The sequence below is a fragment of the Alligator mississippiensis genome, chromosome 16 (assembly GCF_030867095.1).
Source record: "Alligator mississippiensis isolate rAllMis1 chromosome 16, rAllMis1, whole genome shotgun sequence".
NCBI classification, from domain to species: domain Eukaryota; kingdom Metazoa; phylum Chordata; order Crocodylia; family Alligatoridae; genus Alligator; species Alligator mississippiensis.
Genome location: NC_081839.1, coordinates 7,164,002 through 7,178,932, shown reverse-complemented (window position 1 = coordinate 7,178,932; position 14,931 = coordinate 7,164,002). Strand labels below are relative to the sequence as shown.

Here is a 14,931-nt window from a genome sequence, read left to right as displayed (position 1 = left end):
CGGAGGTCTGCCTCTACATTTGGCTTCTTCCACTTCCCATGTCCGATCACTGCCATATGTTAAGTCATGAGATGGGATTCAGGACTAGCGTATAAAGGATTGACATGACAACTCATTCGATAAACAATGGAAAGGCTTTATTTACTACAACTATTCCCCAAATAATGAACCTAAAGCAAAGCACAGTCCAGTATATTTAGCTGTAAAAGTGGTAGTATCTCACCCATACAGGCAAAGAGGCAACCTCAGTCTTGTCAGCGTCTCAAGGCATGGATCTGTTCACCAGAAGATCAGCCGGGCGCAGTAGCGGTTCTTGTCAGAATGATTTCTCATTTTTCAAGTGTGCCCTGTTATCTGCTTCGTTCTTCTTTTATACCCTTTTGCTCAGCATCTTCAAAGCATTCCTGTACTTGCGTAAATCAAGAAAGAAACCCGAGCAATAATTAACAGGAAAATCCTGTTACTCAAACTGTTCATTATCGGTTATCAGAAAGTCCCAATTTTGATTGAACTACCTTCCTCAGTAATAGGAGGTTATCCATCTCTACTGAGCTGGAACATATCAAGAAATTGATTTAATGATCAGAAAAAACACAACGTTTCGAGGAGTTGTTCTTGGAAGTTCAGGGGAACCACTGAGGCAAAGCAATAGTAAATCAGGAGGAGACACCTATCAAAACCCCATGGAGAATGTCTCTTCCTGCACATAAACACGAGTTAATTGTAAAAAGAAATCATTCACTATAATCATTAATCAAGGAGAGACATTTCACACAGTCACATACCAGACACATAGGAGCCAACTTAAAATCATCATAGGTATAGTAAGGTAAGCTGGAAGTGATGCCTCATTATTTCTTTTCAGAAGGTGCAGCTACAAACTTACATCCTCTTGCACTATGCAATTGTCACCAAAATTTTGTATTTTAACTTTTGGGAGTAGGCCCAGCTCTGCATAAGCTTCACAGTCATCACATACCAGCACAGGACCCATCACTACTGTCCACACCCAGATTTTCACCAGCAGATAGAAGTGCCTACCAAAGATTTCCAGCTACCTTGAAGTCATTTTGTGCTGCATTTCTTAGTGGGTCCAAGAACTGGGCTATAAGTGAACCATCTTTTTTTTGACTTCCACCAGTGGTGGTCAGTAAATCAGCCCCAGCAGGACAGTAAGCTGAGCAGGTGGGCGCCCGCATCCAGCGCTTGCTTTCTTCAGAGGCCTCCAGGATGTGGGTTGGAACAGCAGTTCACAGAGCAACCAGGCTGAAGAAGCTTTTCTATCAGATCAAGCTGCAAGAAACTCAGTTTTTCTTTAACATAGCCATAGAAGAGGCAAACTCCCCATTGTCAGGTTGAGCCCTGGCAGCCCTTCCTTGCTGGGCTATGACATCATAGGGTTTCAAGGTGAAGTGGGATTTCGGGACAGCTCATTACTTAAAAACAGCATTTGAGCCCCTGCACAGAGAGATCAGGGCCAGATGGGAATCCTGACCCCACTTATTGTTTCTCTTATTGCACAATAAAGGCCCATCATTCCCTGTCCTGGTTGCAGTGACTTGCTGCAGGGACCTCAGCAGTGGTCTGGGGGTTTCTCCTCTCGGCCGTTCCTGGCAGATCTGGTTCAGAGCCACCTGTGGGTGTAGGGCCCACTTTTGGTTTGATGTCCTTCAGAGCCCTGTAATGCCCTAACCTGTTGACCCCAGAGCCCAGACCAACATTTTCTGCTAGCACAGGTGCAGCGAGCAGGAGGGAATGTGTCCAAAGAAGCAGTCTGCAGCTTTGGGGGACAAACTAAACAATGGTATCCATTTCTTCCCCATGTAACAAGCAGGGAGTCTGGAATCTGCAGTGAAGGCCAGCTTCCCACTGGAGCCTAATGCCCCAACCAGGAGTGACAGTGGACAGATGTCCTCGAGCAGTGTGACTGCCCTTGTTTCACACTTTCCACTGGAAGCTGAAGCTGCATGCAGGGCAGTGAGCAAGAGGCAGAAGGTGCCACGGCTCTTCACCGAGCCCTGAAGCTCCAGATACTCAGACTTAGAAGATTCTTCCTTTAATACTCAATATCTGACACCAGTCTGGGACCCTCACCCTGTACAGACTCCCCCCCATATTCTAGCCCTTGGCCCCTCAGTCCTAACCTGCAACCGTTCACCTCAACCCCGACAGCTCAAGGTCAGGTTTGTTTTAGCCAAAGGTCTTTATTGCAGGCAGAGAACTTCCTAAAAGTCTCTGCTCAGCCAGGTTTGAATGGAGAGGGAGGAAAGGGGCCACATAAAAGAGATGAAGCCATACCAAAGCCCAGGATCTATATTTTGAAGATACTTGTATCATGACCTGTACTACATGGCGCATACTACTACAGGTAGCTTTTCCATTGACAAATTCCTCATCAATCATCACCTAGGGTGGATGTGGGATTGTACATCTGCCCTCTAGCGGGGATTTCTGTAAAAAACAAAGCAATGCTGGCTTGCTTTCTGGTACAGCTTGAGAGGCAGATGTGACTGAGCAAGCCATCTCAATTTTGTCCTGCAGCCCTCAGCGAAGGGGCTGGCACTGGATAAGCTTTCTCTGGCATCCGCTGCAGCCCCTGCAATAACCTGGCGTAAGAATTTCCTGCGAGCATTTTCCAGAGAGCAGAGGGAACCAGTCTCAGACACATCAGGGGTAGAGGGAAATAGGCAGGGCCTGATTCTGCCGTCTTCATATTGTGTCATCACTTACACCAAGAAAAAGGTGTAAAATATCACATGCTGATCTGGCAGTTTCACACTCACTCGCTCCCATGCATACAGTATGAGACAGCAGAGTTTCAGGCTTCTCTTTTTCTTCTCCAGCAAGTAAATGTCTAATATTTTGCTGGCTAATAGCTTTCTGCATTAAAATGGCAGGCTCATCTCTCCTGTTTCAAAGCACTGTGGGCTAGATGCAGCTGTCACCTGCGAGGCATCACAGTCGACCCCAGACTGTGGGTATTAGTGCATTCCAGGGCCTTGGACTGTTATAATGATTGAAAACACATGTGCTCCCTGTCCTGGTCTTAAATCCTCACTCCAAATTGTCCTTAAGGGAGAGTCCCCAACCAGAGCTATGGCAGCAGCAGGTTAACCCCTCTGGAGCCCACTTCCAGGGTCATTTTTCACTTCCCAACCACATGTTAGTGCAATTAAGGATTCCTGTGTTTGAAAGAAACTGAGGTGAGACCTGGGGCAGTAGCACCAGGGGTGACAGGTGACTGCTGAAAGAGGAAATGGGCACACAGAAGGGTTTAAAATGGCTCTGGCCATGTGTTTCACTGACTGAATGGATTGGACTAATCTGGGACCCTGTGTGCACAGACAGAGTCATCATGGGAGACAGGGGCTCAAACTCCCTGGCAGTAGCATAACTAGAGCAGGGCACCCGGGGAGCATTCAGGTGGTGATTTGAGAGGGGTGCTAGCAGTATCCCGTCGCAAATGCACACCCACCCTCCAGCTCTCCGCTTCCCCCCACGCTCTCTGGCTCTCAGGACCCCCCACTCCCACTCCCCAGCACTTCACAGCTCCTCAGACTCTCTGCTCCACACATTTACCATGTGTTTGAGTAGCTGCCAGTCTGCTGGTGTCTGCACCATTGACTCTTGCCAGCATGAAAGGGGCAGCGGAGGCAACAACCCAACCCACACTTGCACACATCAACACAATACGACTGACTCCTTTAGACCTATACTGACTCACACCAGCAAACACTATTTTTGGCCCAGTTATTTTGCTTCCTGCCCTGAAAATCAGCAGCTTGGTGGGGAAAGGTAGTGATTCATCTTGGCCTGGGGCACTGGAAGCGTTCATCCTTCTCTATTGCTAGCGGCTGTGGTGATAGGCACCAGCGTGAGAACCTAAATGGGCTCCCACCATTTCCATGGGTCCCACCTTAACTGATAGTGCTGCAATGACAGGAGAAGCTGGTGTCCACCAGAGTTAAGTGCACAGGGGACCTCCAGGCTCCAGTCCTAGCCCTGGCACGGACATGCTGGGTGACCATAGGGAGGTCACTTCAGCAGGGGTTTTTTACCTGCCGTGTCTCTGCAAGACAAGGTCTGTCTTCCTGAAGTTCATGGCCTGGTAGCTGGAAGAGGCTAACACTGGGAGAACAGGGTTCTTGGAGCCAGCACAGCCCCAGCTGGGCCTCACAGCAGCAAGGACCAGGTGAGGGGACACCAAAGCAAAGCAGCATTAGGTGACCAAACATTGGGGCAGGAATGGATGGCCCCAGCTCATCCTTGCTGAGGGCCTCAAAATGTCTTGGAAGCAGATGTCAGCTTTTACGCCAACAACCAAGAGGGTGGCGGTGACTTTACCCAAGGTCGTGTGAAGCAGTGGCAGAGCCAGGAGTCGAACCCAGGAGTCCTAAATCCAAGTCTGCTAGTCTGATCAGATGATGCAGGTCCGAGCATACAAGTGAAACGGGACAGGGCTCCATCAGACAGCCCATGCAATACGGAGGGCACCAGGCCGCAACGTCATTCGGAGAGAGCCCGGTGGCTTCGGTGGCTGGTGAATAAGGCATGTTTTGATTCAGTGGCCTAACAAAAGAAGAAGCATCTTTTGATTCGGGGCAAACAGACTTCTGGTCAAAAACATGCGTTAGTTTTGGGTCCCCCAAAGCAGTTGGTCTGACCCGCCATTAAACAGTTTGGTTTCCTATTCGAGGATTAAACATTGAGCAATACAGAAACCAAACATGCATTTTAGAAAACCACAGCAAAGGCTTGTTTTACACCTGTTGAAAGAAGCCACGTGACTCTGGGAAACGTCTCGGGTTCGGGCTGAAATTGGTGACTAGACCTGACCAAATTCACAAATAGTCGCAGGCTCCAAAATACCGTCTCTTTCAGATTTACTACTCGCTGGAAGGTGAATGAATCAGCAGTAACCCCCGCCCCCCCAAACGCTGGCCCCCAAAGCAGCCATCTTGAAACTTCCACTTTTCCCCTCTTGCTGCCTCTTGGCCACGAGATGGCACTGCTGTCCCAAATTGCAAGGAGAGGGCAAGCTCCCTGCCACACTGGTGCTGTTCAGGGGATGGATCCTGCACCAGTGGAGGGGCTGAGAGCTGTCCCCTGTCCAGGCCCTGCACAGCGGGGAGCTCCCCGCCAGATAGAAGATGCAGCAAATCAGTGGCTGCTCCCTGAAAGGCGCTCAGTGCCGTGTAGGGATCCCTGCCTCAGTTTCCCTATTTTGCAACTGGGGGTCCCTTGTGAGTCACACTAATGAGACCTTTCCAGCATGGTTATAAGAACATCTTGTGTCCACACAGCTCCAAGCAACATGCGAAGTGTTTGATCCAGAGACATCAGGGCTAGCTGGTGAACTGGGGGCCTGGCAGGGGTGTCAGAGATCAGAGCTGGGGTGGGTCCAGACCAGAATAGCCAGGGGTGCTGCAGGCTGCGACCCAGATCCATCTGCAAACCCAGTGACCGGGCTAGTGAAGGAGGGCTGGGGATCAGGACTGAGGTGTATCAGCCAGGCTGTGTGGAGCAGGGGGCTGTAGGCTGGGGAGAAGACACTTCAGCAGAGCGGTATGATAGAAGAAGGGTTGGCATCATGGGGGGAGGACGGAGGTGTCGGGCTAGGATGGCTGTCTCTTAGGAACAAAATGCATCAGCAGAGCTGGCGGGGGGTGGGGGGATGTGGCCCATTGAGTTGGACATGGTACAAGGGACCCATTCACTGCAGGGCTGTGCAGGACACAGTTGACTTCGTGTTGCTCTCAGCTGTGCAGCGAGCGACTCTGAATCTGGCAGCTCCACGGCTGCTCTCTCCTTACAGCCACTGAGGGCTTTTTTTCTGCTGAGCCTTGTGCAGCTCCTTTGTCTTAGCTGATCCCCTTTCACACAATCCCCTTATTAAATGGGAGGACAGAGCAGCCCTGACTCCTGCACATGACAGCATCTTCCCCTGACAGTAATGCCAGGCAGCAAATCCCCCTCGGGCACACACAGCTCTGCAGAAGCAGCCTTAATCAGCCAAGCTAGGAGGGGGAGAAATGCTCCAGCCACCCCAATGGCACTCACTGCCCCCCTCCCCCTCTGCTAGGGGCCTGGCCTCCTCCTTTGTGTTTAAACAGGGGCACTTGCTCTTTCTTGGCAGGAATGTGACTTTCATTATGCACAATCAGCCTACACCCCCATTTCCCCCTTCCTCTGGCATCAGCAACTGTTGGCAGTGGCTGTCTCTCCATAGGAGTATGACAGTAAATAGGGGAATCGTTGGTGTGTCTGTAGATGATGGAGGAGGCTGATCTGAGATCCATGCGTTCGACTGCAAATTCAGAAGGAGAACCTGGTGAGATCCTCCCTCCAGGACCCTGCTCATTTGGGCCTGATGCTGCGCTTGCCCATGCTGATGCAAGTCAGGAGTAACCACAAAGAAGTCAGTGGCAAACAGCAGGGAGAGATTCGCATGCGTGGCCCAGAGCAAAGTGCTGCAGCCCAGTGACAAAGCACAGCATGGGGAGTGAAAAGGCCAGATCCAGGGCTGCAGGAACAGCATCCAACTGAACAGATCTACCCTCTTTTACACCAGCTGATGGTCTGGCCTGAGGTAGTTGAGTGCTGAAGGGTGCGTGGAGGAGCCCAGGGATTGCACAGAGCCTCTGGAGACTTCAGTCTGTTGAAGCAGCAATGCTGTTATGGAACTGGTGGGCACGTAGGGTTCAGGCTCTCCTGCACATTACTGTTCCTTGGGATGAAAGCTGATCTGTCCTTAGCTGGCAGCAGGGCAAGCTGTCCTCAGGCTATTCCCTGGCTAGTCGGCCTATCTCCCAGATATGGTATATTGCCTTACTACCATGTCCCAGGCCAGCTAAGGAACCTTTACTTCTGGGAGCATGAGTTCAGCCCTCAACCCTTCTGCTGAGCCTGCCCAGCTGCCTGGGAAGGAAAAAGTGGTCCCAAGGGGACCTGAACAAAGGCTTCCATATTTATTTTCAGTGTCGTCAGAGGACAGGAATCCTCCGTCAGTGGGCTGCAGTAGAGTTGTTGAGATAGAGATAAAAGACTGCTCGTATCACCAATGCTCAGCTATTACATTTTAAGCCCAGGGCATCCCATCTCTCTGCACAGGTGCTGGGTGTCAACTCCAGGGAGTGAGTGAGTGTGAAAACCAGCAGGCGTGGACTGCTGGGCATTGAAGAACTGCAAAGCCCTGCTTGCAATCCCATGGCCATTATCAGCTGCTCCTCCACAGGCCTCAGTGGAAGCTCTGAGTAAGGGGCAAAGTAATAGGGGCAAATTGAGTTATGCTGTTTTAAACAAGGGTTAACTGGTTTAGGCACAACCCCATTTGAGGTCTGAACTGGTTTAACAGGGTAATTTTAAATTGATTCAGTTAAGTGGGGACATTTGTCTAGTATAGCCAAGGCTCTAAGAAAGGGGTTTAAAGGGAAGAGAGAGCAGCGAGCTGTCAGACAAGCTCCTAGGCTAGGGGCGGGCAATTATTTTGGGCGGAGGGCCGCATACTAAGTTTTGGCAAGCCATCGAGGGCCGCATGACAGGCAGCCAGGGGCAGATAAATAATAACTTTCTAAATTTTTTAGGGGCCCCGCGGGCCAGATAGAATGGGCGGCGGGCCACATCCGGCCCCCGGTCCACATTTTGCCCAACCTGTCCTAGGCCCTCTCCATCCCCCCAGTCTCAAGCTGCTCCTCTCTTACAGCTGCCTCTGGCCTATGTGATCAAATCCAGGTGCAGAAGATTAGAATGGTCTTGCAAGAGCTTCCCTTAGCTAGCTTTCCAACTTGGGCTGCCAAACAGATTTAGGCACCTGGCTTTGAAAGCCAAGGCCATTTTCACCTCTCATCTGCAGCTCGAGCAGGCAGGCTGAATGCTTTGCCCAGTGCGTGGGGCAGAGACTCATTTCCACACCCATCCAAGCCAGAAGGAAACAATCCAAACATCCCTCTGGCTGCCAGGGAGGAGGAGGAGGCTGCTCATGGCGAAAGAAAAGCTGCAAAGAGGAGCTTCTGGCTCAGCCAGAGCCACTCTGCTTCCACTGTTTCTGCCAGTAGCTGCTGCCTGTCTGGAGTCAGGGTCACAAAGGCAGGCAGACGGGTCCCTTCATACTGGAGGCAGTGGCAGGGCCAGGTGTGGGACACCTCTTCCCATAGAGTAGTGGGCTCCTGAGAGACTTGATCCAGCAAAGCACTGAAGTTTAAGTGTGAGGGTAAAGGGATGGAGCCTGGTGGCCTGCTTAGCTCCTCCCAGGCATGTGCTCCTATATTCCTTAAGTAAGGGAGCTGCCTGTGCTTCGGGTGAAACCTGGACATCCTTCCTGTGCTGGATTTGACTCAGAATTGTAAAGCTCCCCAGCTGGTGGCACTTTGTTAGGGGGAGATGGCATGGTCCATTGCTCTGTGTGAAAAGGGAGTTCTTCTTTCCTGCAGCAGCCCCAGGAATCCCCTCCCCTGAGAGCAGCTGATCAAGCCTTTTTGATCAATGCCAGCTGATCAAATCCGCTGTTGGCGAATGTGGGAATCCCGGCTGCTTGGCTTAGAGCAACCACCAGGAGACAGGACTCATGAGCTCCCTTCCCAGATCTGCCACAGACTCACAGCATCACCTGGGGCAAGACATTTCACCTCTATGGGCTTCGATTTTCCCATCTGGGACATGGGGATAAGGTACTGACTTCACCTAAGGAAATGGGGGAGAGGCCAGAGTCCAAGTCCGGACAGAGCCGGGCAGCGCATGAATCTCCCTGACCCAAAGGGAAGGGGGAGGATCAGCTGCCTTGGAGGAATCACCCCCTTACCTCTTCCGTGTGTCCCAAGGTCTGTGTGCAAGAGGGGGGCAAAGCTGAAGCATGGTGTGCTGCATAGCCTGTCCTACTCGAAAACCAGAGGGTTCATGCAACCTAGAGCACCCAGGCTTGAGCAGAGCACTGGGGTCAGCGGGTGACAGGTGAATGCCAGGCAGTGTTGTGCCAGTGCCCTGGGGGTACTCTGTGCTAGGGTGAAGGCACAGGCCGGCCACGCAGATCTCTGGGGGCTACGCTTCCTGCTTCTTCCGGAGGAAGAAAGTGCAGGAAACTCAGCTGAGGGAATCCAGGGGACTCTCCCTGCCTTCAGAGACATGACGCAGGACTCCAGCATAAGGAAACTTGACAAGGAGCAATTGGATTATTTCCACTGTCCTCTGAGGCTGAAATGCAAAACATCTCTGCACTTCTCTGAGCGGCCTGAAAAGTTGGTCCCCCTTGTTCTGTAATGATGGGATCCAATCTCCCAGTGCATCCAAAAGCCTCAGGCAGCTTGCCCTGGGACTCTAGTTACTTCCTAGGGTTCGCAGTAGCACAAGAGTTGGGGGTTTAAAAATGTTAAGAAAAGCACAAGGCTGGACTGTGCTGTCAGTGGCCCAAAAAATCAACGAGTGCTGATGCTGTGAACCTTGCTTCACTGTTGCCTATCAATTAAAGCCCTTGAAGGGTGTAGAGCACTGTTTTTTTTTAAATTTTAGATGTAAAGAGCTCACATAGACTGCTAACCCTGACCTGCAGGGCTCTCAGAAATCATCGGTGTGTTTTCGTGCTGCAATACCATGTACATTGAACTGTCTGCATAGGTTAGCATCCAACTTGTGCCGTTCTAATATATGGGCCTGGCTGCATCCGGATCCGCAGAGAAGGAGACACATGCCAGAGCCGCTGGCATAGCGGGACTCTCTCCTGCTGCTAGCTCTGCGGCGAGCTGGCTCTTCGGATCCGTGGTACCACCTTCAGTGTTTCCAATCATGCACGCGGTAGATGGAAGAAATGACAGGCTGGGTCTATTTCCATATCACCTCCAGGCAGCAGGCCAACAGTCCTGGCTAGCTGCCCTTCTGCCCGATGCCTGCCTGAGGGCACACATATGAGCACTCTGCAGCTGAGGACACCCAGAGCCAAAATACTCCGAAGAAGGATGGAGCAGCAGCAGGAGAGAGCAGCTGATGTTATTTTTAGTCTTCGGAACAATATAATAATCGTGATCACACATAATGACAGAGCTATTCTTGAGTGCATGTGCGTAGCACAGCGATCCAGCTGGAGATGCATTTTACGTGACTGGGCAAGGATTCTGTGTACCGGAAAGGATGACAGAGTGGAATACACATCGGGTCTGAAAGCACGAGAGCCCTCAAAGGCACAGGTATAAATCTGAGCTAAGTCAGCTCAGCCCAGTGTCCTTGCAAGGCAGATGTACTAAGATTCCCACAGTTTTATTGTATGTTTAAGAGAAAACCTTTACAAACCAATGGTTGGGTGGGCATTAAAAAAAAAATGCATGTTTGCTGAGGGCAGAGGTAGGCACCTTGTCTTTGGCCCCAAATGCCCCCATGCCGCTGGCATCAGCATCTTCCTACAGGCAGCACTGCCATTAAGGGGGAGGGAGGGGGGACTCTTGCAGGAGTCTGCAGTGCATTAATTGTAGCATTAAATACCGAGGAAGTGAAGCAGGAGCAGCTCAGGCTCCGTCCACAATCCCAGGAGGGCTGAAGCTTCCTGCTACAGCACTCAGCAGTGAAATAATTCCTGTCGCTACGTCAATCATCGCTTTTTGGCTCCAGATGTTAATGGTGCTGGCCCCACCTCCAAGATCTCAGTCAACCTGTCTGTCTGCCATGGCATCACCCCAAGGGCAGGTGGTGGTACTAGCTGCCAGGGAAGGAGCAGGCCTGGGTTTGGATTTGGGGGGCTTGTTTCGGTTTCCTTAGAGAACGAAAGCCTAGTAGGGTGCGTGTTTGATTGCACCTCCAGGTCAGAGTTCAGGCTGGAGAGGGCCAGCAGGATTAAATTAGGAAGCCCAGACAGGGCACAAATGATTTCTCCTGTTGGCAACATTTCTGGTTCTCTGCATAGACGGACAGAGGGTGTTTTAAGGTCTAGTCCAGATCACGGGAGACACGGGCTCAATTCCCAGCACTGGCCCAAATTGCCTGTGGAGCGGTGGGTAAATGGCTCGCTCCCTCTCTGCTGCAGCGTCTCCATCTGTAGAATGGAGAGGACGGTACAACAGCCCCGGAGCCCTACCCTTACTGCTTCTCTGGTGACAATATCACACAACCAACTCAATGGATCAGCAGCCAGAAACCAGCGTGCAAGAGTGCCAGAGTCAGAAAAAGCAAAGGGGCAGAGGAATTTAAAGGGACAACGGCAAGAGAAGTCATGGGGATGAGCTGCAGAGCAGAAGCAGTATCACCTGTCAGGGGTGCTGGGTAGTCCTAGGTGAGACTGGGACCATCTTCCCTCAGTCAGCTGCCTCCCAGTGGATGTACTGGGGAGGGGAGGGTCAGAGAAGCACTTGCTCACTCTGAACATCAGCCAGAGCTTAGCGGAGAGGGAGAACTGCTGCCTCTCTTCCACAGCAGGGGAAAAAGCCTTCTGCTGGGTGATGATAGCAGAGCAGATAGCCTGAGAAGCGAGGAAGGCATGGAGTAGGAGCCTCCAGGCCAGTGAGGGGCTGGAGCAGGGGCTGAGAGAGGGGAGGGAAATGCCTTTAGGAATGGAGCCATGTTGGGTGGAGGAACAACTTTATTTTGGTCTCTGGCCCAAATTCCCTGTTTAACCAATAAATCAGGCTTGGCATGAAGCAGGGGCCGGGGGGAGCCTCCAGCCTGCCGAGGGCTCGTGCTGCGCTGACGTTTGGGTTGTTCTGATTTGGAACAAAAGCTGACAGTTTGGATATTTGCTGTAACAGGGGCTGGAGCCCCGGGGCTGGGGCAGCCTCGGAGGGACTGCCTCGGAGCCACCAAGTCTGGGCGGCAGGGGAGCCTGGTGGGGAAGCTGGCAGGACAAGGGATGCGTTTCCCGCAGAACACCCCCCAGGGCTCCAGAGGAACAGGACTGAAATCTGCAGAGATGGGTTGATCGGCATCTTGAGGAAATCAGCAAATTCCAAGGAAAAAAAACTCTTGCGGGAAAGTTTCCAATCAGCTCCAGCACTGAGGCAAGAGCCTGCAATAGCATCGGTGCTTCTCGGGCTGGTGAGCTAGCCCAATGCCTCGCCCATTTCTCAGTGGGGGAAACTGAGGCAGACAGAGCCGATAGGATTGGCACCTACTCAGATTTGGCTGTGGAATCATAGCCCGGCCTGTACCCCAGGTTTTGGCTGTGCTCAGTGTTGTGTGTTCCCTCCAGTGCAACTTTTGCAGGATGCCGGCTGGATCTAGCTTATGTGAACCAATGTCCCGACTCCTAAAACTATACTCCAAGGCCTGGTGGAGGGCTCCCCTCTTTTTAATTCGCTGCACGTGGTCCTCCACCAAAGGTGTTGCACCCCGGGGAGGTGGGGGTTGTATTCTTCTCTATCAATCCAGGACTGAACCTTTGCGTGACCCTATCTGGCCTCTCCAGCACTGCCCACTGGATGCTGGATTTGCTGGTTTTATGCCACAAGGGTCCACATCCCCAAACTTCCCTAATCATTCAACTGGCTACCATGGGCAGCAGCAGCAAGGCAATTTCCCTCTCAGCCCCGTGCCCAGCTACCCTAATTAATGGCTGGAGAGACCTCTTGGGAGATGCTTTTCTGCTGTTAAAGGCAAGCTGCTGTCTGAGCCCTGCCCTAGATACCCCTGCATTCAGAGCTCTGTGGTAGGGGCGGTTTGGAGGCCAGGACATCGGGCTGGGAATCGGCATGGATGGCTTGAGTCCAGCTCTGTCCCTGACCTGCAAGGTGACCTGGAGGAATCATTTCACCTGGGTCGTCCCCTGCCCTTTGTCCAGCCTGTCGACAAGGACAAGGCTCCTTGGGGTGGGAGGTGTCTGTCGGACAGAGGGTGGCACACAGATCTCTGTGCACACAGGCTAGGGACAGACACTACACGTAAACTGGTTTAAGTGATCAGAAACTGCTTTAAACGTGTAATAGAACAGACGTTCAGTGCACGTAAACTAGTTTGAAAATGGTTTGAGATAAACCTGGTTGAATGTAGTATCAGCCTTAACTGATTTGGGTCAAACCGGTTTATACAGTGTCTGTCCCAGTGACTAGCACAATGACCCCCCGTCTCAGAGGGCCACGAAGGGCTGTTACAATCCAGATCAGAGGTCGACTTCTATCCTGCGGTTTGTGCCCACAGAGCCACAGCTAAATGTGACATCCTGGGAAAGGAAAACTCCCCTGGAAACAGAGCCCCGACTGCTTCCTTGCGGGAAGGGGTAAACCCCTTGCGTTCCCTACGTATACCACCCCCAGCCCTCCGACTGCTTTGCAATATTGCTTTCTCCACCTGGGGCAAGACCTTGTACTAAGCTCCAAGCCAAGGGATGGGGTCCAGCCCTCCAGCAGGGCAGCAAGCTGAACAAGGCCAGCTGGCTCCCCCTTCCCCCCACCATCACAGTTCAGTGCCCCAGACAGGACTGAGCGGCTGTGACAAGTCCCCGGGGAATCCCAGAATGCACCAGGAACACGCTGGCTAAGTGCACACGGACACGTCTTCCCCTGCCGCTGCCCCAGGGACGGTACCAGCCTCCTACGAGTTGCAGCAGAGTGGATTACTCCTTTCGCACAGGTAGTCCAGCTCGCATCCCAGCCGCTGGCTTGGATCCACAGCTCAAGGAAAAGCCAAACCCGTTCATGCCCTGCAGACGCACTGCATAGGAGTTCCCAGCAAATCTGCGTAACCCCCAGCCAGCAACTGCTCCCTCTCTGGGTGCAGACCCGGACACGCTTTGGAGCAGCTCCTTGTTCCTCCACCAAAAGCTCCAGAAGGAGATGCCCTTCGCTCCAAGGGCAAGGGTGTCCATTGTGGGACACACGTCTGCAGGCTGCAGTCCCCCTCTCCCAAGGCAAGCAGCCCCGCTCAGTTTTACAGGAGCAGGAGGAGCTCTCTCCTCCTCGCTCTACCCCTGGCATTAATCCCATAATAGAGCAGGATCCCATATTATTCTGGGTAGCAGCCAAGCCTTTTCTCCTGGGAACCCTAATCTGGTATAATATGGCAGAAAGGGAAAAGCTTTATGAGGTCATTCTCGATCTGGAAACTGAAATGCATGCTCTGATCTGGCAGGGAGGGGGAGCTGCTTTGTGCAAAAGAGGGTCCGGATGGAAATCCATAAGGACGGCCCTGGGAAGTAACCCTTTGAACATGGGAGTGGAACAGCTCCAGGCCTTGGGGAATGGGGAAGAGAGGGAGGCGGAGATGGACCAGCTCCCTGGGGCCCCAGTGCTTTTCATATAGCAAGGAGGGGGGAGTCAGGTGATTCTATCTAAGGGGTTTATAGCTCCCTTTTGCACAGGGCTGGGGGAATGAGCTGGAGCGGCTAATCCAAAGCTGACACATGGAAAGGAGCCGGCACGTTCTGAAGGGGAACAAGTGCCTTTCACAAGCCCTCCCTCCTCCACACCGATCTAATTTCATCAAGCAACTGAACTCAACTGGAGCTGGTGCCACGGCGGAGCAGAGACTTACCGAGGCAGCGTGCCTGGCAGTGTCCACGGGACCAAACAACAGTTGAAACGCCGGCTTGAAGCTGACCTTGTGCTGTTATCAATCCATCTTGGAGCCCAGTCATGGCGCCAGGTGCTGTACAAACAGAGAGCAGAGACCATTCCTGCTCCAAGCAACTGTGTATGAGGAAGACAGAAGTGCAAGGTGGGAACGTGACTGGGTCCCAACCAAGCACAGCTCAGTCCTACCTACACCACACTGCGTGGCTGGGCACAACTTGGTTGTAAGTGTCTCCTCCAATATGGCTACTGTTGGCCTAGGTGGAGCCAAGGCGGCATGAGAGGGCAATTCCCTTGTGGATGACCACACAAGAGACACAAGTGGCAGGTTGAATGAATATAACCTAGTGGTGAGTGCAGGGTGGGGGAGGGAGCCTGCCTGCCTTCCTGCCCTAGGAACACAAGCTAGGCTCCTCTGTGCCTCAGTTTCCCCCAAATGCAAGACACCATAAGCAGC

General features: G+C 52.3%; 1 long non-coding RNA gene across 2 annotated transcripts; it reads right to left on the bottom strand.

Annotated features, from left to right (window-relative positions):
* Positions 1-115: 115 nt before the first annotated feature.
* Positions 116-14,546, bottom strand: LOC132246491 (uncharacterized). Of its 2 annotated transcripts, none has more exons than XR_009457809.1 (2): positions 14,437-14,546; positions 116-409 (listed from the first exon to the last, which is right to left on the bottom strand). It is a non-coding gene; the product is annotated as an uncharacterized LOC132246491 (long non-coding RNA). The 2 variants fall into 2 exon arrangements; XR_009457810.1 differs by having other exon boundaries at positions 116-404.
* Between the last annotated feature and the right edge of the window lie 385 nt (positions 14,547-14,931).